This window comes from Leptinotarsa decemlineata, unplaced genomic scaffold, assembly GCF_025532065.1.
Source record: "Leptinotarsa decemlineata unplaced genomic scaffold, Ldec_3_MD MMD2_tig00002082_RagTag_RagTag, whole genome shotgun sequence".
Classification (NCBI taxonomy): domain Eukaryota; kingdom Metazoa; phylum Arthropoda; class Insecta; order Coleoptera; family Chrysomelidae; genus Leptinotarsa; species Leptinotarsa decemlineata.
Genome location: NW_027412573.1, coordinates 4,784,270 through 4,810,156, shown reverse-complemented (window position 1 = coordinate 4,810,156; position 25,887 = coordinate 4,784,270). Strand labels below are relative to the sequence as shown.

Here is a 25,887-nt window from a genome sequence, read left to right as displayed (position 1 = left end):
AGATATTCGTTGCCTGAGAAGTTTTTAACGTTTTCAACAATACTATCGAATACCAGAGTATCTCTTTCCACACTGTCCTTGAGTACATCTAAGTAGTCCATCATTATATAAAAGAGGATAATAACAATGAAGATATTCCTTAATTAAATTCAGTGATTACAGACTGGTGAGGTAAGACGCAATTAGTTTCATCGACTATAGTTGCCCCAAGCCTCTAATTTATTTACAGAGTGTTTGCAAAGTAAGAAATTACAAAAAAATAAAAATGAATAAAGGATTAGAAATATCCTTACACAACGTTATACTTGCAGATACAGATGTCGACATCCTCAGCAACTCCTCAAATAGTGATTTGTTGATTCTCCATAACAATTCTCTTCACTTTCTCAACATTTTCATCGATTGTTGATGTGCTCGGGTGTTCTGGGCGATCGTCGTCATTCACCGCTTCTCGACCTTCTTTGAAATGCTTGAACCACTTGTCAACAACCTTTTGACTCAGAGTACAATCAATGTATGCCATTGTCAACATTTCAAGAGTTCATACCCACATGATTCTATTTTTCACACAAAATGTTATGCAAATTTTTTGATCCATTTTTAAACACGCAAATCACGTCTGACTTTTATGCCTCTCATCAATGAACTAAACATGATAAACAACTGAAATTATGAACATATGTTCATATATCAACTCAAAAAAATTAAAAATCGCCGATTGAATGAAAGTAGCCGGCGAAATTTGAACATCCACTTCATTTTTGAACAATCCACAATAGTTTTCAATGAGAATATAAAATCAATTCAATTGGAAATCTCCACAGTTCATATCTCATCACATCAATATTAATTGAAAAATAAATCTTTCATTTTTTTCAGCTCCGCTAACAAAAGTGCTATTATTCTGAAATTGAAAATATAAATCGCTCTTTTAACGCGAATATCGCAGCATGCGGAAAATGTGAATATTTCAGCATGCAGCATGAATGTGTTACCTTCTGATTTATCACATTTTTCAGGAAAGCTGAGCAGCTATCTATCGCGCGTGATGAAAATGTTCGGGAAGATTTACGGACCACGGATGTATAAATCACAGGGAGCTGGAAAGAACTACTCGCTCAGTAGATTACATTTTTTTATCGTGCTTCAGTCTGAATTTTCAAGGTCTCGCATGAGATAGAAACAGTAGGAATAAAAAGTTATGCTTTTCTGGGTCATGTTGAAAACTACCTCATAATAATAATAATCCAGACTCTATCCAGATCACTCTGTCAAGATAGTTGTTCTGATTATTGGAGTACTTGGTGAAATGATGTCCTCTCTACTATCGAATCTTAAAATCATACCGGCTAGCCGCACTAAGGCAGAAATCTTAGCGGCACAGATGCAGAAGGCTGCCATCCTTAGCTCACTGCGCTTGCTCAGGGCACATGATTCTCGGACTCAATGATCACTTACCCCACGGTGTGGGGAGTGGTCATTGGTTGATAATGCTGGCGGGCCCTCCTGAATGTATCGGGGCTTCGGGGGATATGGTCTGACCAGCGCACACTACGGTAAATAATAATGATAATAATAATAATAATGATAACGATAATCTGTTTGGATTATAAAGAGCTGGATGTAAAGAGAACCTGCTCATCGATGGATGTGTAACGCAGGACTCGATATAATATAAGCGTAACCTCTCTATAGCCTGGATCGATTACCGTAAGGCATTTGATACAATTTTGCATGAGCTCATCTTGCATTTGCTCAGATGCCTTGCAGTACCCGACAACAAAGTGAGATGCATTGAACAACTGATACCACTTTGGCGAACTCGCTTCACCATTACATCTGGTCAAGCAAGAGTCCAAACAGGGTGGGGCACTTTCAGAAGGGGTGTATTTCCCTTCTCTTCTGCATCTCACTATTGCCATTATTCGTTGCGCTCAGAAATACTCGAGGGTATAATTGTGGCACCCCCGGGAACCGGAGGCACAAGGTCACCTATCTTAAACTTCATGCCCCTGGAGAGAAGGATCTCCATCAGTCCTTGAGGATGGTGAAAGAGTAAAAGTATGCTATCGGTATGAAATTCGAGATAAACAAATGTGCAATGGTCTATCTCAAAAGAGGACGATGCGCGCACAACGGAGAGGATGTGCAGCTCGTACATGAAAGCATCATACGTCATCTGGATGCCGGAGAGACGTATACTCACCTCGGGGTGGAACAACGCCACTCACAAGAGGTAACAGCAGTGAAAAACTCTCTCCGCGACAAGTATCAGCAGAAACTTCGACAGATCTGATCTTTGGAAGTGTCGGGAAAGAACAAAGTTGCTGCAACAAATTTTCTGCCGTTCCAATCTTACTCTACTCGTTTGGAATAGTGAAGTGGACTCGAGAGGAGCTGTATCAACTCGACGTAAAGATCCGAAAAATGATGCATCTCTATAGAGTTTGCATCCTAAATCGTTCGTTCCACGGTTGTACTTAGGGAGGCCGACAATAGGGAGGCCGTGGACTTTTGAGTTTGGAGTGTCTACATGACAGAATGGTACTGGATATAGCCTGTAAAGTTGTCAGGAGTTCGAATCCCCTTCTCTGCATGGTCCGTGTCCATGAGAGAGCAGGAATTGGAGCATTTCTCTCCAGGGCAGCTGCCTGAGCAGCTGATGAACTTGGTATAGTTTTCGACTCTGAACGAGGTGACCACAACTCTGTCACCGAGTTGGAACCCGTTCAGCAAAACGCCCAGATAAAAGCCGCAGAGATCACCTTACTTCTGCGGAGACACAAGGATAAGCCAATGCATGACGTCTTCTTCAATAACATTGGAGACCTTGGCTTATCAAAGCGCCTGACGTTTGCTTTTCTCAGGTCGACTGGGCTGAAGTCAGAAACTGAAGGGTTCATCATGGCTTGCCAGGAGGGTGTCTTCAACACCTTAGTCTACCGCAGTCGCGTGATGGGTATAGATGTTCCTGACACAAGGTGCAGGGCCTGCCGTGACGCGCCCGAAACCCTAATGCACTTGCTATCAGCATGTCCAGCATATGCGGTCTCGGCTTATATCCATCGACATAACGCGACCCTAAGAGTGCTATATCACCATCTACGGCAGTCTTACGGTATTGACGAGACACTGGTGTTGCCCTACGCTGCGGGGGACATTGAATCTGCGTGGGGAACGAGAAGTGCCGAGTTTATTGGAACTATTCGTTTCCCATCCTCAGGCTCATACAAGCAAATAAGCCTGATGTAGTCCTTCTCGACCACCAGAGCGAAACGATATTTGTCGTGGAGTTTTCAGCTCATGGTGAGACGAATATCGTCAGAAAAGAAGAAGAAAAACGTTCACATCAATCAATCAGTTCACATGCTTCTCGGACCCAATGATCACCTAGCCCTGACCACGGTGAGCTGTTCAAGTGACTTGACACATTTGATTCCACCAAGATCGGTACATATTAGAAATTCGCGATGTCCTGAGGGTGCTAATCGTTTCGAAGTTCAACTCAATACAACTGCATTCATGTGGAATAAACTTCCTGAGAACTTTTTACCAAATGAATTCAATCTCCAACGATTCAAATCCAATGTGATTCGTTACTTTCGCACAGGCACCGCTTTCAGAGCGTCTTAAGTACTTTTCTGTAGTGCTTCTGTTTTGTCGTTTAAAAAAATTAATTGAAGGAATTTGGATCCAATATTTTGAAATTTACAGTGATGCAAAATACATGACGAGATCTGCCACGATATGAAATCTGAGGTCAAATTGTATTCTCATCAATAATAATAATAATAATAATTTCTCTATTTTCACAAATTAATTTGCACATCAACAGTCTGATAATGTAAATAAAAAAGAGGGAAACGGCAATAAATTCAAGTATAGAAATGATATAAGACAATGTATATACATATACATATATATCTATACCTATATACATAGAACATCCACGTCACAAATAATTATTACAAATAAAATAAAGTATAAATATAAAATATATTAAAGTTACTGAATTTCACTAGTTCGGACTTCCATTGTCTAATATGGAAAATGAAATCTCCGAAACAACTAAAATAGAAGAATTAAAAATAAATAGCTGAAAATAACAATTATATTAAGCAAAAATAACCTGAAATGAAATAATAGTGAAATTAAATACAAGTATTTTTGGGAAAGAAAGTTTTTGGCTTTCTACTATTCCATCTGATACAAAAGTAGAGAGCCAAAAACTTTCTTTCCCAAAAATTAATCACTCCTAAAAATATAACCCTGTCAAATAAAATACAAGTAAAATTAAAAGGATTGAACAAAAATAAAGGAATACAAATAAATATTAAAAATAAAGTTATTTGTATTTTATTTCACTATTATTTCATTTTAGGTTATTTTTGCTTGATATAATTGTTATTTTCAGCTTTTCACCTTTAATTCTTCTTTTTCAGTTGTTTCGGGGATTTCAAATCATTTTAAATATTAGACAATGGAAGTCCGAACTAGTGAAATTCATCATGAAACATTGTCAATCACCTTCAAACAAACATTAAAGGTACTGATTCTACGTTTGTATAAATGAAAAAGGTGTATATTAAATAAACCGTACACTTCATATGAAAATAAAGTTACGGTTGAAACTCCTCAACAGTGTAGCAATTTTTCGACAATAAGAATTGCTTAACTTTTCTTTTGGAAATATGTGCATTTCCTGAAACTTTAATGTCGTCGGGAAGTTTGTTATACAGTTTGCATCCCTGATATTCAAATATTTTTTGGTAGAGAGCAGTTCGATGATTATGACCTCGAAAATCTATCAATATCTGTCAAAGAAGATAAAAATTCCACACAGATGAGATGTGATGAGATGAGATGAATTAGAGCCTTCTTCAAAATTCACATTACATTTTCTAACCTGATAACGAAGACGGAGAACTACAGGAAAAGAGACAATTAATTATTTTTCAATATATATTATATCCCTCTACTCAGAGAATTCCTAGAGATCGCATCGATAGGCGATATTCAACTTCCAGGAAATCCAATCAAAGCAGTCAACCGAATTGAAAATCAACTCCTAGAGATTGCAATCTGATGGAGTAATTAAAGTTTTTTAATTGAAATTACTTTTAAGCCACCTACTCAAATGTGCAAAAAAGCGATCTTCTGGCGTTCGATTTAATAACGGCAGAAATTACTTCAAAGTGAAATTTGCTTTTTATTGAAAAAATGTTTCGAAGGAGGTGATTAGATAGATATTGCAAATTGTGAGAACAATCAGACTTTATTGCAGAGCAATTGAGAAGAGATCCTCTATAGATTATTCGCGAACGTCCGAAGGGGTGACTTCATAGATTCTTCCGATTTATTCACGATGTTGAAGTTTTCTTCACCTGAGAGAAACATAACGATCATTGAACTTCAGCGCCCTGTATCTCTGAAACAAAGCAAATCTGGAAATATGTTCATGAAAACTTTTTTCTTTAAAATGACCCAACGAATCACCATCTGAAGTTTCGTACCGTAGTTAGGAAATACCCTGTATTGTGTAGCAATTCTGAGTGATGTTTGATTCACCCAAGTCAACTTGCCAAGTTGGATGTCACACCAATAGGTGTTTCCACTTATGTTTCGCTTGCGTTTACGCAGCTATATTTATTAAGTACATTCTTTGACGGTACCGGTACCGGTACTGACGATGCCCAATAGGCTGAAACAGCTGTCTACCGGTGGCTCTTAAATTGAAATCAATATGGGAATGATAAAAAAAGTACTTATCTATTTATTTTTTGATTGACCTTTCTAGATTATATATATATATATATATATATATATATATATATATATATATATATATATATATATATATATATATATATATATATATATATATATATATATATATATGTATATATATATATATATATATATATATATATATATATATATGTATATATATATATATATATATATATATATATATATATATATATATATATATATATATATATATATCAAAAGGGGAAAATTCGTGGACAGAACACTCAAAAAATAGGGGCAAACCGCGGACACGTGTTTCTGGCTATTGGCCTCATCAGCGCGGTGCAGCCAATTGCAAAGATGGACAACAACTGGTTACCAAAAATGAAAAACATCACATATGCACGGTGTCACTAACAGGAGTTAACCACACATTTGTGGTTTCAATTAGAAGACCTAGAATTCCCAGGCATCATACTCTATATATATATATATATATATATATATATATATATATATATATATAATATCTCAAGTTGTTTCGAAATAATTTTTTCTTCCACGTGATTCAATATTAATATGGACGTAATTGTTTCGAGAGAGTTTTTTTTTTAGTTTCTATTTGAAAGTTACATGATATTCACATCTTCGTGAAGAAATCATTTCAAATTATTTGCTTCTTTTCTTTTTTGGAAGTTTCAACTTATTTTTGTATAGAAAAGGAGAAGTAGTGAATCAACACCTTTCTTTCCCATAAATGAAATAAATTGTATTGATGTTTTGGGTGGGTTTTGAAATTATGACCAATGCCAAGTCAATTCAATGCACCATTCGTTAATCGACAAAAAGTTGGGAACATTTATGTGTAACCACCCCACAGAAGAAAATATATATTAGCAACCTGTTTTCCGATAGTTTTCTAATCATTACTGAGCTCAATTTTGTTAAGTCGTACTTCGTCATAACTCTAATCCTTTACTGAATTTTGCACGTACATGCTCTATATTTCGCAACATAATTCCCGAAAACCTTACCTGAGCTCTTCTCGTAGTTGTAAACCTCGCCATATTCCCGAGCCTTCAATCAGCTTATATATTTCCCGCTTGTTGATTTGCAAAACATTAATTGGTTTACTGTGAACGACCTACTTTCTATGGCCTTTGTTTTTGAACACTAACTCTAGTGAAAATGTTTTTGTAAACTGTTGTTATAGAAGTTGTTTAATCGATTCCGAAGACTTCACTTTCAGCTGTGAAATGTTGGACGCTGAGAGGGTCAGTCATCAATGGGGAAACAAGATGCATAGAAATCTTGCGTTTCCACCGATTCGCTTTCGTTCTGTCAAAAACTCTAGATGCGAGAAATGAGAGACAATTTTGTACCTAAAGACGCTGATGAGGCTTGTGTACGAATAATAAAGACATCAATAACACAGGCCAACGATGAAACAACTTTTTTACTTGAAATACCTCATTATTCTATTTTTCAGGGTGCTAAAACAAAGTATGACACTTATTAATGATAATAATAACAGTGATATTCATTAATTCCTTTAGGACATCCTAATATACATACATTATTTCAAAAATATATAAATAAATGACATAAATAACAAAAATGATGATGTGATGTAAGAAAAAAAAATAAAAAATAAAAATCATTTTTCAATGATTCCAGAATGGTTTCAACATGAGATTAAACATGATAAATATATTACCACACAGAAGAAAGAAAATCAGGTATGATATTTTATATACTTCATGAGTTTTTTTTGAATTGGAAAACATTTATTGCATCTTTCAACGAAAGTGGGACTTGTTATACTCATTCAAACCTTTATGAAATAAAGACTTCATCGTACTAGTCAAATTAGTTCGAGGAAGGTAGAATTTTTGGAAGCTACTCGCTCTTGTTAAATGGTTATGGATTTGAGATTTATATATACAGAATTCTTCAAAATAAGTTGGAAACAAGTTATGTGTTAGTTTGGAAGTGAATATCATTGCTAACTCGTACAGTCTCTGGGAAACAGACAGCCACTGCATGCACATGTTTGATATACTAGAATACCTATTCACTTGTGAAATAATCCTCATTCCACGATTCTGTAACTTTTGTGAAGCCGATACCTTATTTTGGTCAAATGAGTACAACAGACTAGCACAATAATCAAAATAGGGTTGGATTATACAATTCTATAATGTAATTTTTGAGTACATCGGAAGCTGAAATTAAATTCTTGAGAAAACATATATTTTTTTTTGTAATTTTTCTATATATATAATCAAAATGAGCATGGAGAGATAAACGATTATCCACCATGAAACCTAAGTATTTGAATTCACTGACGAACTCTATTACATCAACTGCAATTTGTAATCTTATGTTGAGATTGTTGATGAGTGATAGCTTATAACCAGTTGATAAGATCATATATTTTGTTTTGGAGGTGTTGAGTTTTAATTTTTTGCAATTCATGTACTTGAAAACATTTCTTAGTTCATTATTCATTTGATCAGCTACTGTTTCTATATTATCTCCTGAAATTGATAACAAAGTGTCGTCTGCAAAAAGGTTCATGAAATCACAACCATGGATGGTATCTATATCATTCAGGTAGATTAAAAATAATATAGGTCTCAAAACACTCCCCTGAGGTACCCCGATAGTGACATCGCGAGATGATGACACTGAATCCTTTATTTTGGTTACCTGTTTGCGTTGTGATAAATAATCAGTCAGCCATAACAAAACAGTTTCCCTGATACCAATACTTTGCAGTTTATTTAGTAATATGTGGCGATCAATTGTCTCAAAATCTCTTTTAAGATCTAAAATACGGCTATAATATAATGTCCTTTATCTATTGATCTGATTGATTGTGACTTGTAATGCAGACTCACATGAATGATGTTTTCTGAAACCTGACTGATATTTTAGTAAAATATCATTATTTTCTAGATATTCAATGAGTTGATTATAAACTGCGAGTTCTAATATTTTTCCATACATGGCAAAGTGTTGATTGGTCTAAATTCCCAGGATTTATTTGTGTTAGGGACTTTCTGAATTGGCACAAGGACACTGGTCTTGAGCTCCTTCGGGAATCTGCCAGTGCTCAAAGATGTATTTATAAAATGCAACAATGCATGTCCTATAACACCAAACGTTTTTTTAATAAGTTTGCAATTGAGTATTTCACTACTGTATTTTATTTCCACTCCGTTCATCAATTTAGACAGATCTCCTAACTCCAAAACTTTGAATTTCTCGAATGAGTTGTTAATCGATATAACATTGTGAATCAGAATGATCAATACTGTTCAAGCTATATCACCTACCATTTTTTCACATTTGCACATCAATTTATTATAAATTTTTTGATTTATTGCAGAATTCAACAGCTTTCATATACTACAAATAAAATGGTAAAATAGTTTGTGCTTGATGCAAAAGAGTTGGCAGCATTGCTGAAACTCATTTACTGTCCAGAAAAAGGGGAATTATATTGTTCTGTCACAGCTGATGTTTTGTTTACTGTCAACCTAACTTTACTTTCTGGTTTCCAGTACATGTGCTCATTGAAATGTCTAATCATGGTTGTAAGAGCTCTGCTGACAGTTTTTGTTATATTTGTGGTGAGTTTGTTATTAAAAAACATCAAAGAAACATCACAGACTTTGTGAAAAGGGTTCATTTCTCATATTTTGGAATTAAACTTGTTGATCAGGATGAATCTTGGACCCCGCATGAGGTATGTTATGTTTGTGTTGAAGATCTTAGAGAATGGTCAAAAAAAGAGAAAAAAGCTTTCAAGTACGCTGTTCCTATGGTATGGAGGGAACCTAGAAACCACACTGGTGATTGCTACTTTTGTGGTATTGATATTAATGGCCATAACTCGACAAACAAGAAGGTAATAAGCTACTCTAACCTAATTTCCGCCATCCGACCAGAAGGGCACGATGTAGATTTGTCGGTCCTAGCACTTCCAGATGATTTGAATTCTGTTCGAACTGAAATGTTTTCTGATGTACTGTCAGATATAGATGAGCAAGATGATGAAGAGTTCCAATGTGCTATAGCAAATATAGAGCCTAAACTGTTTACTCAGATTGAGCTTAATGACTCAGTTAGTGATCTTGGGTTAACCAAAGGAAAAGCTGAGTTGCTTGGTTCTAGACTGAAAGAAAAGAACTTGTTGTCAGATGGAACTAGCATATATGTGTATAGGAAGAGAGAGCAGTAGTTTTCGGAATTTTCTGAACAAGAAGGTGATTTAGTGTACTGCTCAGATGCTGATCAAAGAGTTTGGTGTTGAATACAAAAAAGAAGACTGAAGGCTGTTTATTGATTCTTTCAAAACTAGTTTTAGAACTGTTTTATTAAACAATAATAGCACTTATGCATCTATGCCAGTTGGCCATTCTGTACATATGAAAGAGACCTATGGAAACCTAGAAATGGTGTTGAATAAACTTGGCAATTCGGCTCATGGTTGGATGATATGTGGTGACTTGAAAGTAACATGCATGAATCTTGGTCAGCAAGGATGTTTCACCAAATTTCCATGTTTTTTGTGTGAATGGGACAATATAGCAAGGGATCAACATTGGTGCAGAAAGAACTGGCCTGTGAGGGAGTCTTTAAAACCCGGCGAAAAGAATATTCTCCGCAAAAACCTTGTAGATCCTAGAAATATCCTCTTACCACCTCTACATATAAAGTGAGGCCTCATGAAACAGTTTGTAAAGGCATTGCCTAAAGATGGACCTTGCTTCAAGTATCTCTGTCAAAATTTTCCAAACCTTTCAGAGACCGAACTTAAAAAAGGCGTCTTTGTAGGATCCGACATTCGAAAAATGATGATCGACGTACACTTGGAAACCACAATCACCATACATGAGAAAGAAGCATGGATATTATTCGAGCAAGTTGTTACAAAATTCTTAGGAAATGCAAACGACCAAGAATATCGTACCATCCTAGCTAACATGTTGAAGAATTTAAGAAACTAGGATGTTTGATGAGCCTGAAAGTCCACTTCTTGAACCGTCATCTTGATTACTTCCAGGAAAATTTGGGAGATATTAGTGAGGAGCAGGGTGAGCGTTTTCACTGAGATATTGAATTGATAGAAAAACGTTACCAGGGCTGCTGGAATATCAACATGATGGGAGACTACTGTTGGTCACTTCACCGTGAAGCTCAAAAAGTGACTCACCGCAGAAAAAGCTACACAAGAAACCCCAAAGATAAAAGAGAAAGGAAGTATAAACCAATTCCATCTGACTAGTGAAACCTACATTACAACACTGTATCATTATTTCAAGTAACCTACTATAAATAAAAACCATGATAGTGATTTAACATAGTGTTTCATTGATTTTATCATATACCGTACAGATTTTAAATCATATAAAAAAGTCTATTCCTCAAAAACTATGGGTAATACAAAAAAACTAAGACCAGTTTTAGATTCAGCAATAAAAATCAGCTATTAAAGTAAACAAAGTTTTCAAAAACATTTTTTGTTGGCCTGTGATAATCTTGTTGGAACTGCAACTGATCATTGTTTACACCGTGTTAGGAATCACACGTTAAAAGGTATGACCTCGTTAGTCCTTAGCTCACACAAGTTTCTCTGAGAGTTGTCGTTCGTATGGGGGCGATAGCTGATTAATGGAAAAACAGATTATAAACAGATTTTTTTTTGTTATGCAACTTTGCTGTAATGATGAATGCTACTGAAGTGTCATTCCAACACCAAACCGTTATTTTCAACACCTCAATACGTGTTCCAATCACCAATGTGTCGAGGTGTTGGAAATAAAGGTTTGGTGTTGGGATAAACCTCTAGTGATATTGATCATTGTCTCGTTAACAACCCAAGAAAGTTGAATGCTTTGATCTTTGGGCCAAACAATATCAGAAAGATAATTGATGACAAAATGAAAATAAAATACTTGACGAAGACCTATCCATTGTAGATCCAACGGAAAGTCTAGGGCTCATTTTCGAAAGTAATTTACGGTTCAAAACACAAGTGGAAACACTTTCTAAAAGGCTTATGGAACTCTTGAGATTCTTTGTGGAGATAGAAACGTTGTCGCAAAGGCAACAAGAATAATGTTATGTGATAGTTTAGATTTCCAACAAATTGGTTGAAACGGGTTGGTCGAATATGACAATGCGTAGGCGGCTGCATATAGTGTGCTTATTTCACGAAATAATTATAACGAAGAATTTACTTATATGGAAAAATTTCATTTTGAACCGATGTTCATACAATCAATATTCGGTTCAAAGGTTTTTCAACTCCACCAGTTGAAAAAAAATCTGTTTGAAATCTGTTTTTCCCTTAATCAGCTATCACCTATCATGAATTGTTTAAACGATCTTTCAGTTACCAAATTGGCTACGTGTATAACGGTAGTACTACTATACTATACTATATCCTATACTATATCCTGTGGAAGCATCAAACCAAATAATCTTCGAGTTGTCAAGAGACACTGTTATTTTTTTTTAACTTCTGTATTCTACGCATTTTCCATAATATTAGGATTTTGTGAGGTTAAGTGGTAGAACAAATCAGTAATTTTGACGTCAGCCCTAAAATTAAAATTAATTTGCCAATGTAAATAAATATAGTTCAAAAAACTAAAAAATACGGTTTTGAAGAACATTGAACTAAAAAGTTTAAAATACTAGTATTATTGTGGAAAAAAAATATTTTTAACTTTTCAGTTAGATTTTCTTCAAAAGCGTGTTTTTTAGTTTTTTAAACTATATATATTTTTCATTTTTTAGTTTCGTATGCTATAACATCGCATTTTTCAGTCTTCATAAACTATATTTATTTTATCTAAACTTTGGGATCAATCAGCCGTATATTGTTTAAAAAAATTGGCATTTACATTTTCCTATTCACGACAGGAAGCCTAAAAATCAGCTACCAAGCCCAAGGCAGCAGGCGCACAAAGGAGGGTTACAAATTAGGCAGCAAGCGGGTGTGTTGTTGAAAAAAATCTTTTTTCAAATGAAGAAATACATGTAAAGTGAGTTCTCATTATATCAAGGCGAATACGTTCAGCGCCATCTGCCCGAGAATAGATCAAGCAATAATGTCAATAATTCTGTCAAATACTGATCCCGAGCTTGAGAGTTAGAAAAAAAGAAACATACATACATACATACATGTGAAGCTAATAAAAGCGTGTCAAAAATGTATATGTACCTCAGATTAACAGAATAAAGACACATCATCATTATGTGGATATATTTTGCAATGTCTTGCAAATTTTTTTTCACATGTGTAAACACATATGCATTCCATACAATAAATCCTCCCAATTCACCAAAAAGAAATATCAAATGTTACTCGAAGTTGATATTGCAGTAATCATTGAAATGTCAGCTTTGACCTGGTATATCCTCCATTCCACCATCGATATATTGACGGTAATAGAACTTCACCAGGAAATCATTTGCCGATGATGAACATCGTGAATAATCATGTTCATCGGAAATTGACCATGGCGACCAGACATTTTGGCGTCCATGTGGGTGGCTAATTCCGCGCATTCGGGGGTTAAGCTTTATTACCTTTGGCATTCCGCTCTTTAATCAAGTCGCTCTGCTGCACATTCTACCCTTTTCACACAACATCGCTTTTATTTTCCTGCGGAATTTTTCAACGAACGGGACGGGGTGAATTCTCGGGGATCAACGTTTTAAATATGTTAGCCCGGTCTGTGTGTTATGCTACGGAAGCGCAGAAGGGCCACATATTTTTATCATTTGTTTCTTGGAAATTACGACTTTGAATCTCGGAATTTCGACTCTTATCTCCAAATTTCGACTTTAATCTCAAAATTTCGACTTTCATCTCGAAATTTCGACTTCAATCTCGAAATTTCGACTTTAATCTCATCATTTCGAAACTACGACTTCAAACTCGAAATTTCGAGATAAAAGTCGAAATTTCGAGATAAAAGTCGAAATTTTGAGATTAAAGTCGAAATTTCGAGTTTGAAGTCATAATTTCGAAATTACGAGATTAAAGTCAAAATTTCGAGATAAATGTCGAAATTTTGAGATTAAAGTCGAAATTTCGAGATAAAAGTCGAAATTTCGAGATAAAAGTCGAAATTTCGAGATTCAAAGTCGTAATTTCCAAGAAACAAATAATAAAAATATGTGGCCCTTCTGCGCTTCCGTAGTTATGCAGTCCCAGATGATAATTTTGTTGGTGGATACTTGTACTGAATATTCAATTTTCTATATCTACACGGCAATATTGCTAACGTCTTTCTTGCTGAAAATGCTATTCAGTTACTGGCAGTAATTTTCATGCCATTCAACGTGATGCCAGTAGAAAAATGATTGAACATGGAATGAATTTCATTAGTTCGGACTTTCATTCTAATATTGAATGAAATGATTCTAAATCCCTGAAAGTACCAATACAAATGGGAGATCAATAAAATAGCGGAAAATAACGATTATATTGAACAAAAACACCTGAAATGGGATTTCAGTAAAATAAAATATAAGTAAAACATTGAACAATTGAAAAACAATTGATAATAAAAAAAATGAGAGAATTCAAGCCAAGTTACTTCACGATGTTTCGATTGTTAGTATCCACAATTGTCTTCGGGTGATGACTGGACTAATTTCTCCGAGAGATGATTATTTATGGGTCATTCGAGTACTTCCACTTATCTCCTCTTTCTGCTTCACAGATTTATTGGGCGATGTCCGTTTGACTTGAGTTGACCATTTTCCGCCAAATGGTCATCTGTTTTAGTGAATTATTATATATTTATCTACTCTGTAGATTTGAGACTGCCTGTGGGCAGTGTAAGGGCAAGTTTTTTATCGCTACACATAGACCTTTCTGTATGACTTTCAAATTTTCTTTATGTTTATGAAATATTGTGTTTATGAAGTATTATGAATATTGTTGATACTTAATTTCTGTAGAAAAGTAGCCTACACGAGTCAGGCATCTTCAATTTGAGTATTATTCCCGAAGCTCTTTTCTGGATAACGAGTATACTCTGCATCAAAATCTGGCTGCTCAAGCCCCAGAAAGAAATTCCATACCGGAGATGACTCTTCATAAGTAAATCGTATGCATTTATTGCTGCTGAAAATCCGAGTTCACGAGATATGACATTTATGCCAAAGCCACCAGCAGATATTTTTTAAAGAAGTAATTTGCGTATCAAATTTTGAATTACTGTCAATGAATCTACCAAGAAATGTAGTTACAGGCTTACTTTCAATCATATGTTTACCTAGTGTAACTTGTTCTATGTCCCACTTGAATGTTATCAGATTTGTTTCAGAAACATTTAGCGATAGCATATTCAATTCACACCATTTTTTCATTTTTTCCAAATCTGAGTGGACAGATCGAGTCAAAGTATCAGGATCTTTATTACGCTAAAGTACCGTAGTGCCATCCGCAAACAAGGTCAATGCTCCAGATATATTAAGTTTTGTCATATCGTTAATATATAACAGGAATAAAATTGGGCCTAGGACTGACCCTTGAGGAACTTCGCCTACAATTTTTTCACTATCAGAAGTGTTGTCGCTCTAAGTCATTCTTTGACTTCTACTAGTTATATAAGATCTGAATCATTCTAAGGCTGCTCCCTGGATTCCATAATGGAAGAGTTCTGCATATATATTGTTTGACTGCCCTGTCGTTAAAAGACAAGCCTGACTTTGGAAATCATGGACATTTATATAAGAAGACGCGATATTGGGATCTGACAGACAACAATCCCAGAAAATACAGGGGTACGCAATATCCCTGAAGAAGCTAATTTTGGAACGGAAAATATTCACGAGGGTGGTCAAAAAAGTTTTTGACATAATAAAGACATGAAATGAAGAATGAAAGACATTTCTTCAGATTTTATTTCTCAACATAGTCTCCTTTTGACTGTGCATACTTCTCCCAGGTATGCTCTGAGTTCTGTAACCCATGCAAATAGTGCTCGGCGTTTCTTTCTGCAAAATAATTGTCCACGAAGGTGATTGTCTCTTCATTTGACGGAAAACCTCCGTCTTTCGAGCACAATTTGAAGATGAGGGAACAAAAAGAGTCGCTTGATGCTAGATGTGGTGAGTTAGTTGGATGGTCAAACAGTCCGAACCGTTAATCCTGGATTTTCGCCACGGTAATCGCTGAAGTGTGAGACGATGCTTTGTCTTGGTGAAACAGGATTTTTTTCTGCAAATGTGGACATTTTTAAGCAAATTCTGCCTTCAGCTCACCAAGTAATGATGCGTCTTCCAATAGTTTTGTCTTCATGAAGATAATCTGTCGTAAAAACTCCATGACTATCTCAAAAAACAGCCGCCATCACTTTCAAAGCCAAAAAAACAGTTTTTGATTTTTTGAAGCCTGTTCTACCTTTGCAGTCCACTATTTGGGCCGTATTTTGGGTTCGGGTAAATAATGGTGCATCCAAGTTTCATCTACAGTAGTCATTCAGTGCCAAAACACGGATTGTTTGTGCCAAAATTGTGCCAGCGGAGCGTTGAAAATGTTTCTTTGAACAAGTTTTTGGTGTAACGTGAGCAAACGCGGCACCTATCACGCGAACAGCTTTCTCATGCCTGAATATTGGTTCAATATGTGACAAACATGTTCTTTTGACATGGTCATAACCTCTGCTATAGCTCTCACTTGAATTCGGCGGTCGTCTAGCACCATTTGGTGAACTTTGGCGATATTTTTGTCGGTAGTTGCTGTTAAGTAAATGATGGTGCAGAGTCCCTATACACAGAATCTAACTCATCTTCGATTTGCGTACGCGTATTGCCTTTCAAAAACAAATATTTAATGACAGCTTGATAATCAATTTCCATTTAAAATACTCCTCTCACTTACTCAAACGACTAATACATAACAACTGCGCATCCAAGATGGTTGAAATTTTTATAACCCACAGTCAATATATGCACAACGAAATTCTAGAACTTTCATTTACGAGTGCTGCTATCTTCATGTTGAGGTGGGATCCTTTTCAGATCACTTTTGTATAATGGATTTCCATCTGACAGTTCCATCACATATGTGTCAGATTAGATCAAATTAGATTGTCGGGGAGCTAGCCCATGGCCTGATTGACTGCGACCTTTTCGGATCTATTGTGATGCTCCGTGGTTGTTAGAGCTCATTGTCTAGCTTGATCTCTATGATGAGACTCCTTAGCCTTGACACTGACCCCTTTACCTAGCTGGCAGCCTCTGGTTTTGCTTTCCCGCATCTTGTGTGTCTCAGCCTTGCTGTCGCTTCGAATTTACAGAGCACATGCAGTGCGGTTTCTTTCTCTTCTTGAGAGAACCTGCATTGGGTTTCTTCTGTCAGACCCATGTTGACCATATGTTTGCTGAGCCGGCTTTGCCTCGTTAGTAGACCCAACACTACCCTTATAACCTTACTTTTGTGGTTAAGAAGGTCTTTCGTGAATCTGGGCGATGGTTTCTTCATGAACTCGTTCTTCCGCCTCATTCCTAGGAACTTATTCCACCAATCTATCGATTGTGCTCGCATACATGACTTCACACATGCTTTCGCTACCCCGCAGAAGGGTTCTGGGCTAATCATAGCCTTGGACGCGCCTTCACGGGCTAGAACATCGGCCTCCCCATTGCCCTTGTGACCCTCATGTTCGGGTATCCAAGCTAGAGTGACCTTATTTTGGGTACTTAGCTCCTTGAGGGCGCTCAGACAGCTTCCCACCAGTCTTGAGAAGAGCTGAGCTCTTTATTTGCCGCCTGGCTGTCGGAGAAAATGGAAATGGTTTTATTTGTGACCTTCTGCCTGTTTATTTCCCCTATATAGTGTTTGATGGCCGCTACTTCTGTCTGGAATACAGTGGCGTTATGTTCGAGGCTGAGTGAGATTCTCGTCTCTGCTCTGCCTTCGTATATACCGGCTCCCACTACTTGGGTCTCTAAGTCATCTGCATACCAAGTTTCGTCCGCTTTTACCGGTGGGCCGTTTTGTCAGTCCTCTCTACTGGGTATGATGAGTTTACAATCTTTTTGAAAGTTGTACTGCGGAACTGTTTTATCCACGGTTATTCCTAGTATTGGATCTGCATTCAGTTCATTATATAGTTTCATGTATTCTGCACCATGTGACTGGCTGATTGGGGTTTGTCCCTGCAGTATCCTCTATGTCACCAGTCGAGCTTCTCTTTGTATTTAGATGTGCAGTGCTGCAGTTGGGGTCATTCTCATGGCTTCCCGCTGGCCTTTGTAAGCCGCCCAATAGCCTAGCCGTACCCGAAATACATATGTGTTTCTTTACTTCATCTAGGAATGGTTCAAAGTTTGACCGTTATCTAAAAATTTGAAATTGAACTCATCTGATATGATGGGTTCAAAAATTGGTAAAATCCTTCGTCTGGAGCACAAGAACAACTAAGAACTACGCATCAGAAATGAAACCCATTTGGAATTTTACTGATGCACCACCAGAGAATTCTCTTTGATGTGCTATGATTCTGTAAGACGATATGATAGATCTATAGCAAGAACTGATGAATGACAATAGTATTGGGGATAAATTCAACAGTTGATTCAGCTCTGGAAGATTTTCGATCTGTAACCCCCTTTTGTAGTTCCTCAGAAATAAAATCCTACTGCTTGAATTCTTACCGTACTCGAAAGTTATAGTGAATGAAACGTTTCTTTTATCCCACGATGATAGAAAAGACACTCCTGAATGATTGAAGTACTGGAAAGCCAACACAACCGTTTGATAAGACTGTACCTACAACTGGGACACTGATGATCGTGTTGCCGAGTCTTTTGAAACTTTTGAAAGCAGCGCTGGGTCACGTAGAAACCGTACTAAATTCGAAATTCAGCCAGAAACATGTTCAGAATGCCCACCAGGGGTATGGAGTTATTTACATTGATAGAATGATATCACAGCCTTTCTCGTTATTATCTTGCTACGAACGTATAGCCAGGAAAGTTAAAACCCATAAAATTTCACATACATAAAATTCACGGCTCGTGAATATGTATATCCATACGAGTTACCAGGATGTGATAGGTCTTTGTGGTGTTTGTATACTTTCATTTGATGGTTATGAACCTTAATATTTCACGTTTCGCTATTCAAAAGGTGTATATTATGTGTGTTCAACTTCCGGATGAATACAGGCATTGACCACACGTGGAAAGGTATTCAAAAAAGTCTCTATGATATTTACAATTTGAAGAAAAAAACTTCTTTGCAGAAGTGTATAGAATATCTTTTCGAAACGTATATTATCAGTACTGAATCTTGAAGGCCACCTTGTTTACCTGATTCAACCGTATTAGATGAATAGATACTCTTGAAAACGAAGTTCTTGGTTCAACCCATCAACAACAATAGTAGTAGTAGTAGTAGTAGTAGTAGTAGTAGTAGTAGTAGTAGTAGTAGTAGTAGTAGTAGTAGTAGTAGTAGTAGTATTAGTAGTATTAGTAGTAGCAGTAGTAGTAGTAGTAGTAGTAGTAGTAGTAGTAGTAGTAGTAGTAGTAGTAGTATCTTTATTCATCATTAAAGCAATCTACAGATCTTTGCAGTTGAACACATAAAATGCTTATCAGACTAGTCAAATATGGATTTACATACTAGTTCAAAATCTTAATATTGAAATAATTATATAATAAAACAAAGATTGAAGAAAATCATTCATTAACTGTATAAGATTCGCATTAAATTATCATATTGAAAAATATTCTTCCAGGGAATAAAATGCCTGATCAACAAGAAATTCATATAGTTCACTTTTAAATTCATTCAAGTTATTTTGGCCAGAACATAATTCCAAATATTTATTATAACATTTTATTTGTTGATATCTATGTGATTTTTGTCCAAGAGTCATCCTTGGTTGATATATTTTGTTCTTATTTCTTGTTTCGTGGTGGTGATTATTTGTATTCTTAGGGATATTTTGTTTAAAATCTATGATAAGTTTGAATATATAGATACAAGGCAGGGTTAAAATTCCAGACCTTTTAAACAATTCTTTACATGATGTCAGAGGCGAAACTCCCATCATACTTCTTAGTATTTTTTTGTATAATGAATGCATCATTTGCATACCTTTATGATCCCCAAAAGATAAGACCATATGATAAAGCACTCTGTACATGGGCGAAATATACCATTTTTAAAATATCGTAGCTAACTAAATTTCTCAACTGCTTTAATAAGAAACAAACAGAGCTCAATTCAGCTACCAGTTTATCAATGTGTCCTTCCCAAGTTAATTTATGGTCTATTGTGATTCCTAAAAATTTTATTGATTGAATTTGTTGAATTATTTGTCGATTCATTTTTATAGTTAAATTACGACTAAGATTTTTGGGTGAAAATGTCATAAAAAATGTTTTATTAATATTAACAGATAATCCATTGTTTTGACAGTAATCGTAAAATGCTTGGGCGCTTATGTTTGCTCTCGCACAACATTCTTGAGCTGTTTGGTTTTTTAAGCAGGAATTTGTGTCATCTGCAAACACAATTTCTAAATCTGATTGTTTTTCTAAGTAAGTTAGGTCGTTCATGAATACTATGAATAAGAGTGGTCCAAGTACGGAACCCTGAGGTACTCCCTGCGTAACATATTGTATATCAGATATACAATTATTCAGCACAATACACTGGCTTCTCCCATGCAAATATGATCTCAGCCAGTCATTGCCTATTTCTCTCACACCCTGATATTCTTATGTATCAAGCAGTAGCACATGGTCTACTGTATCAAATGCACGACTTAGGTCAAAGTAGAGCGCAAGTGGGGTTTTCTTTCTATTCAATGTGTCATAAACAAAGGACGTAAGTTCATTTAGGGCAGTGGTAGTAGATTTATTTCTTCTAAATCCATGCTGAAATTTCAGTAGTATATTATTTGATTCAAGAAAATTAATCAATCTGCTGTTGCAACATATGTCAAAGACTTCAGCAAGCTGACTTTGTAGACTGATATTTCTATAGTTTTTTAAATCATTTTTCTCTCCTTTGTTTTTATATATGGGTATTGATTTCGACCGCTTCAGTATATTGGGATATTCCCCACATATGAAGGACTCATTGATGAGATAACTTAAGGGCTCACATAGAACGTGGGCAACTGCAATTAGTACTCTTCCACATATTTCATCTATGCCAGGACATGGCTTCAGCGATAATCTTTTTGATATTGATTCAACTTCAGTGGTTGTAACTGGGGTGAAGAAAAAAGATTTCAACTCACGAGGAGGGAGTTTGATATTGTTATAGTCTGGCTTATCGCATGGAACATCTACAGAGTACTCATTAAATGCATTCACTATACATGATATACCTGATATTTTCTGTCCTCTATAGTTTATAGTATCAGGAACGGTCATACTTTCTTTCCTACTTCCCTGCTTCATTTCTCCAACTATTTTTCAGCTTTCCTTCATTATATTTGTGCTGTTGGCTAACCTGTTATTATTGTAGGTATGTTTTGTACTAATTTTTAGATTTTTGTATATGTTTTTCAAACTCATATATCTATTTTTGATAGTACCATTATCAGTGGATGTTTGGGTTTAATTTTTTTGTAAGGAAATGAATTGTTGAAATGAAACATGAAAGTATCATAGAATGTATGGAATTTGTTATTGAAGCCTGGAATTTTTTCCATATCCTTCCACTGCTTCCTCTTCAAGAAAGCAATAAATGATTGAGTGTCATTTTCATAAATATGTCTTTCATATATTATATTATCTGTTATGTGCAGTTCAGGAATATCAATTTTGATGATACATACCTGGAATGTATGATCAGACATATAAGAATCTCCCACTATAACTTCCGCTGTTTGTGCATCTGTGAACATAACATCTAATAAAGTCCTTGATGTACCCTGTATTCGTGTTGGTTGTTTGATTACATTTACCATATTGAATTCATTGAACATATTGTTCACTCGCCTAGTGGAACTATTATTAGACAGTAAATTAATGTTTGTATCCCCACAGAAGAAATAGTATGATTCGTTTTCATAAATATCCAATAATAATTTATATAGTTGTTGAATGAACAATATCTCATCACTACCGGGCGTTCTATACAAAGCAATGTTAAACAATTTTTTTTTATTTTCCATTTGTACAGAAACAATATTTACCTCGAATGACTTTTCAATATTTTCTCTGTAATTTATTCTTTTTAGGTTAAGTTTTGAATTGGCGAATATGCATACTCCCCCATAAACAAACGAACAAACAATAAACTCATTGTTTATTGTTCATGTTTGAATTGTTTGAAATGTTTGAATGTCCATAAGGACGAAACTGCAGTAACGTTAGTTACAAATAAAAGTGGTAAAAACATAGAAATTTTCATTCCTCTTTTCATAATGATCTCCTACCACGTAGTAACGGCTACATCCATCAATTTATATTCTGTCGATCTATCCGAATTTTATCTTCATTGTTATAAAATAGAAATAAAAGTTCATTGACACAAGTGAATCAACCGTTCAGATTGTTTTTGAACAAAAATGGCTTTTGTAATTATAATTCCTGAAAAGTCCGATTCCGCTTTAACTGAAAAAATGCAAATATTTCGAGTCGCATTGTTGAATTGTTACATATTTCGTCGTCGAAGCATACATCGAGCTACCAAGCCCTTATACAAAACACATCAATCAATCGTTCACTAATTTTCCGGAACTTCATGGTAGCACATTCATGTTTTTGATGAAGGCTTTATAGCTTGTGAACAATATTGAGTTACGGATAAAAACGACATTGACTGGAATTATCAATAAAATAGATACATTCATTTAATGGAAAAATTAGAATTAACTGGATAAAGTGATAAACTCAGTTGTTGAAAGGTTTTGATAACGAATATTGTTTTATTACTCACGAATATTATTATATTTTTTCAATATCGGAACTTTATATACATCATTCACCAAGTTTAGGTTATTTCAGAAGTTTTGTCCCTTACGGTGTTAAGTGTTTTCGTTTGAATATTTTTTCTATTGTGTTGTGGAATGAATTTAACGAAAGTGAATTTTGTACATTGATGCTGTTAGTTTATTTTTCTGAATTTTGATTTTCTGTCTCTTCTAAGCTCAAACGCTGGTTTGCAAAATTTGGTTTCGAAGCTTTTAGCCTCCAAGATGAGCCCAGAAATGGTTTACCTACAGTAATCCAGAATGAGGATTTCAGGACCCTGACGAGAGACCCGTCACGAGAGGAAGATCGAATTGATCTTCCTCTTGAAGATGATTACTTGGTGATCAAATCACGTATCGAGGTGTTGAATTTTCTGGTGTTACAGCCTCATTTGGACGATCACTGCGTTCTGCAACATCGGTGTCTCTACGACCACGTTCGAAGTCAGCATATCAACGTTTAATTGTTTTTTATGATGGAACGGAGTCCTTATAACACTTTTCAAGCCATTGTTTAACTTGAATGGTATTTTTCAACACGCTTCTATCAGCTTCACCTGTATGTATTCATGTATGTATGTTTGTTTGTAACTCTTAGGCTCGGGATCTGTATTTGACAGAATTATCGACATTATTGCTTGATCTATTCGCGGGCAAATGGCGCTGTACATAACCTCCTTGATATAATTCGAACTCACTTTATATGTATTTCTTCATTTGAGAAAAGTATTTTTTTCATTAACACGTGCATCTGCTACCTTATTTGTAACCCTCCTTTGCGCGTCTGCTGCTTTCCTTGGTCTTGGTAGCTGATTTTCAGGCTCCCTCTCCGGAATCGAAAAATATCAATGGTCATTTTTCTAAACAGTATACGGCTGATTATTTCGATAATTTGAATATAATAAATATAATTTAAAAATACTAAAAACACACTTTTATAGCATACGAAACTGAAAAATGAAAAATAAATATAGTTCAAAGTAAGTATCAATCACGTTTTTGAAGAACATCGAACTGAAAAGTAAAAAATATTATTTTTTCAGAATAAGCTTGGAACAATAACGATCATCGAGAAATACTAGTATAATTGTGAAAAAAGCAACAGTCGCTTGAAATACAAAAAATATGGCACACAGCGCCCACGCTTTTTTCACAAAAATACTAGTATTTTTTGATCGTTATTGTTTTAAGCTTATTTTGAAAAAAATATTTTTAACTTTTCAGTTCGATGTATTTTGAAAGCGTGTTTCTTAGATTTTTTAAACTATATTTATTTTTAACTTTTCAGTTCGATGTTCTTTGAAAGCGTGTTTCTTAGATTTTTTAAACTAAATTCATTTTTGACTTTTCAGTCCGATATTCTTTGAAAGCGTGTTTTTCAGTTTTTTTTCAAACTATATTTATTTTTGACTTTCAAGTTTCATATGCTATAAAAGCGTGTTTTTCAGTTTTCCAAACTTCATTCATCATTTTGATTTTCTTTTGAACAACCTATCAAGGAGGTTACAAACAGCGCCATCTGTCCGCGAATAGATCAAGAAATATCAAGTAGATCACGTACAGCGCAATCTGCCCGCGGATAGATCAAGCAATGAAGCCGATAATTCTGTCAATACAGATCCCAAGCTTGAGAGTTACAAACAAACATACATACAAACAAGCATACATACACACAAGCGTGTAAAAAACAAAAGTGTGTTTGATCCATTGTTTTGAAAAAAACAAAAAAAAGTATCACTCTTAGCACAATAATTCACAAGCTAATGAGTAAAATATAATGAAATTTCAATAGCTGTTTTTTGAAGGTTAGGCCCGAGAATTTTCTGCCCATGTAGTATGTTATCAATGCCATCAATAGTAATGTAAATATGAACTGTAACATGAAGTACCGTTTTCTCATGTTCATTTCTAATGGTGATTCATACTTGTTGTATTTATTTTGCTTCAGGAATCACACGTTGAAAGGTAAGACCTCGTTAGTCCTTAGCTCGCACAAGTTTCGACTTCTGAGGGTTGTCGTTCGTAGGGGGCCGATAGCTGGTTAACGGAACATATTTCAAAAAATAAATTGATGGATGTAGCCGTTACTACGTGGTAGGAGATCATGATGAAAAGAGAAATGAAAATTTCTATGTTTTTTACCACTTTTATTTGTAACTAACGTTACTGAGAAATTTTCATTTCTCTTTTCATATTTTGAAAATATTTTTAAATATATTCATTTGACAAATATTCCTGCCCAATTCCTCATGAAAGTGTTAATAGTTGCACCACAATATGATTCCATTTGACGTGAACTGTAATCATCAAGAGCTATCTGAAGCTATTTGTTGATGTGGTAGAGACATTTATTTCATTTACATCCGATGAAATCAGTGATTATTTCACTATTACTCGCGAACCCTTCTAAACTTCTTATAATTCTGCTTATTCCATTCAACTATAATGAACGACGGTTATACAGTTTTGTTTTTTAATGACTATCTCACTGGAAAATCGTCTAAAAAGTCGCATTGAATTTGAAAAGTGGAATTGTAGAGTTCCTTCTCCAGTTCACGGCAGTTATATTTAACGATGAGATTTGGGACAAGCAACTTTGTTCATAACTTCTTTCGGCTTTTGATGAAACGTTAATGTTTTCAATAAATATTCAACATCATGAGACGCTGTTTTCCATTTTTCATTGTCGAAGTTTTGTAACGCATTCAAATTGTATAAAAATAACGAGAATATTTTCGCAATGATCAAACATGTAAGTATGGATGTGAAAATTGATTTTCTTTGTGCGGTGTCAAAAATCAAATGATCACAGGTATGCGAGTAATTTTCGTGCGGTTTTGTGTAGTTTTCATAGTGACATAAAACTAAACTTCATCTGGGCTTTCTTTTGAGTTCTTTTTCATGTCGAAGGTAGTTGTGAAAACCTTATTGATGAACAACTGATCAAACCTGAAATTGATGTCACCTCAAATGCAACAGTGGACTTCCTGGGATTGCATCTTCACGAAACCTAATGAATACATTATAATAATAATAATAATGGTCTTTATTGGGTGAAATACCATATAACATCCAAAAGGTGAAGTTCAAAACTGCAGTGTAGAACACTACAGGTTTGTTCTACCAGTGTTTGATGAGTTTCTGACCAAACACTCAA

The 25,887-nt window shown here is 35.2% G+C and overlaps 1 protein-coding gene across 1 annotated transcript in view; it reads left to right on the top strand.

Moving 5' to 3' along the window:
- Window positions 1-25,887, top strand: part of Octbeta2R (Octopamine beta2 receptor) — a 301,658-nt gene that overhangs the window by 117,122 nt on the left and 158,649 nt on the right. The gene's annotated exons all lie outside the window — the stretch shown is intronic.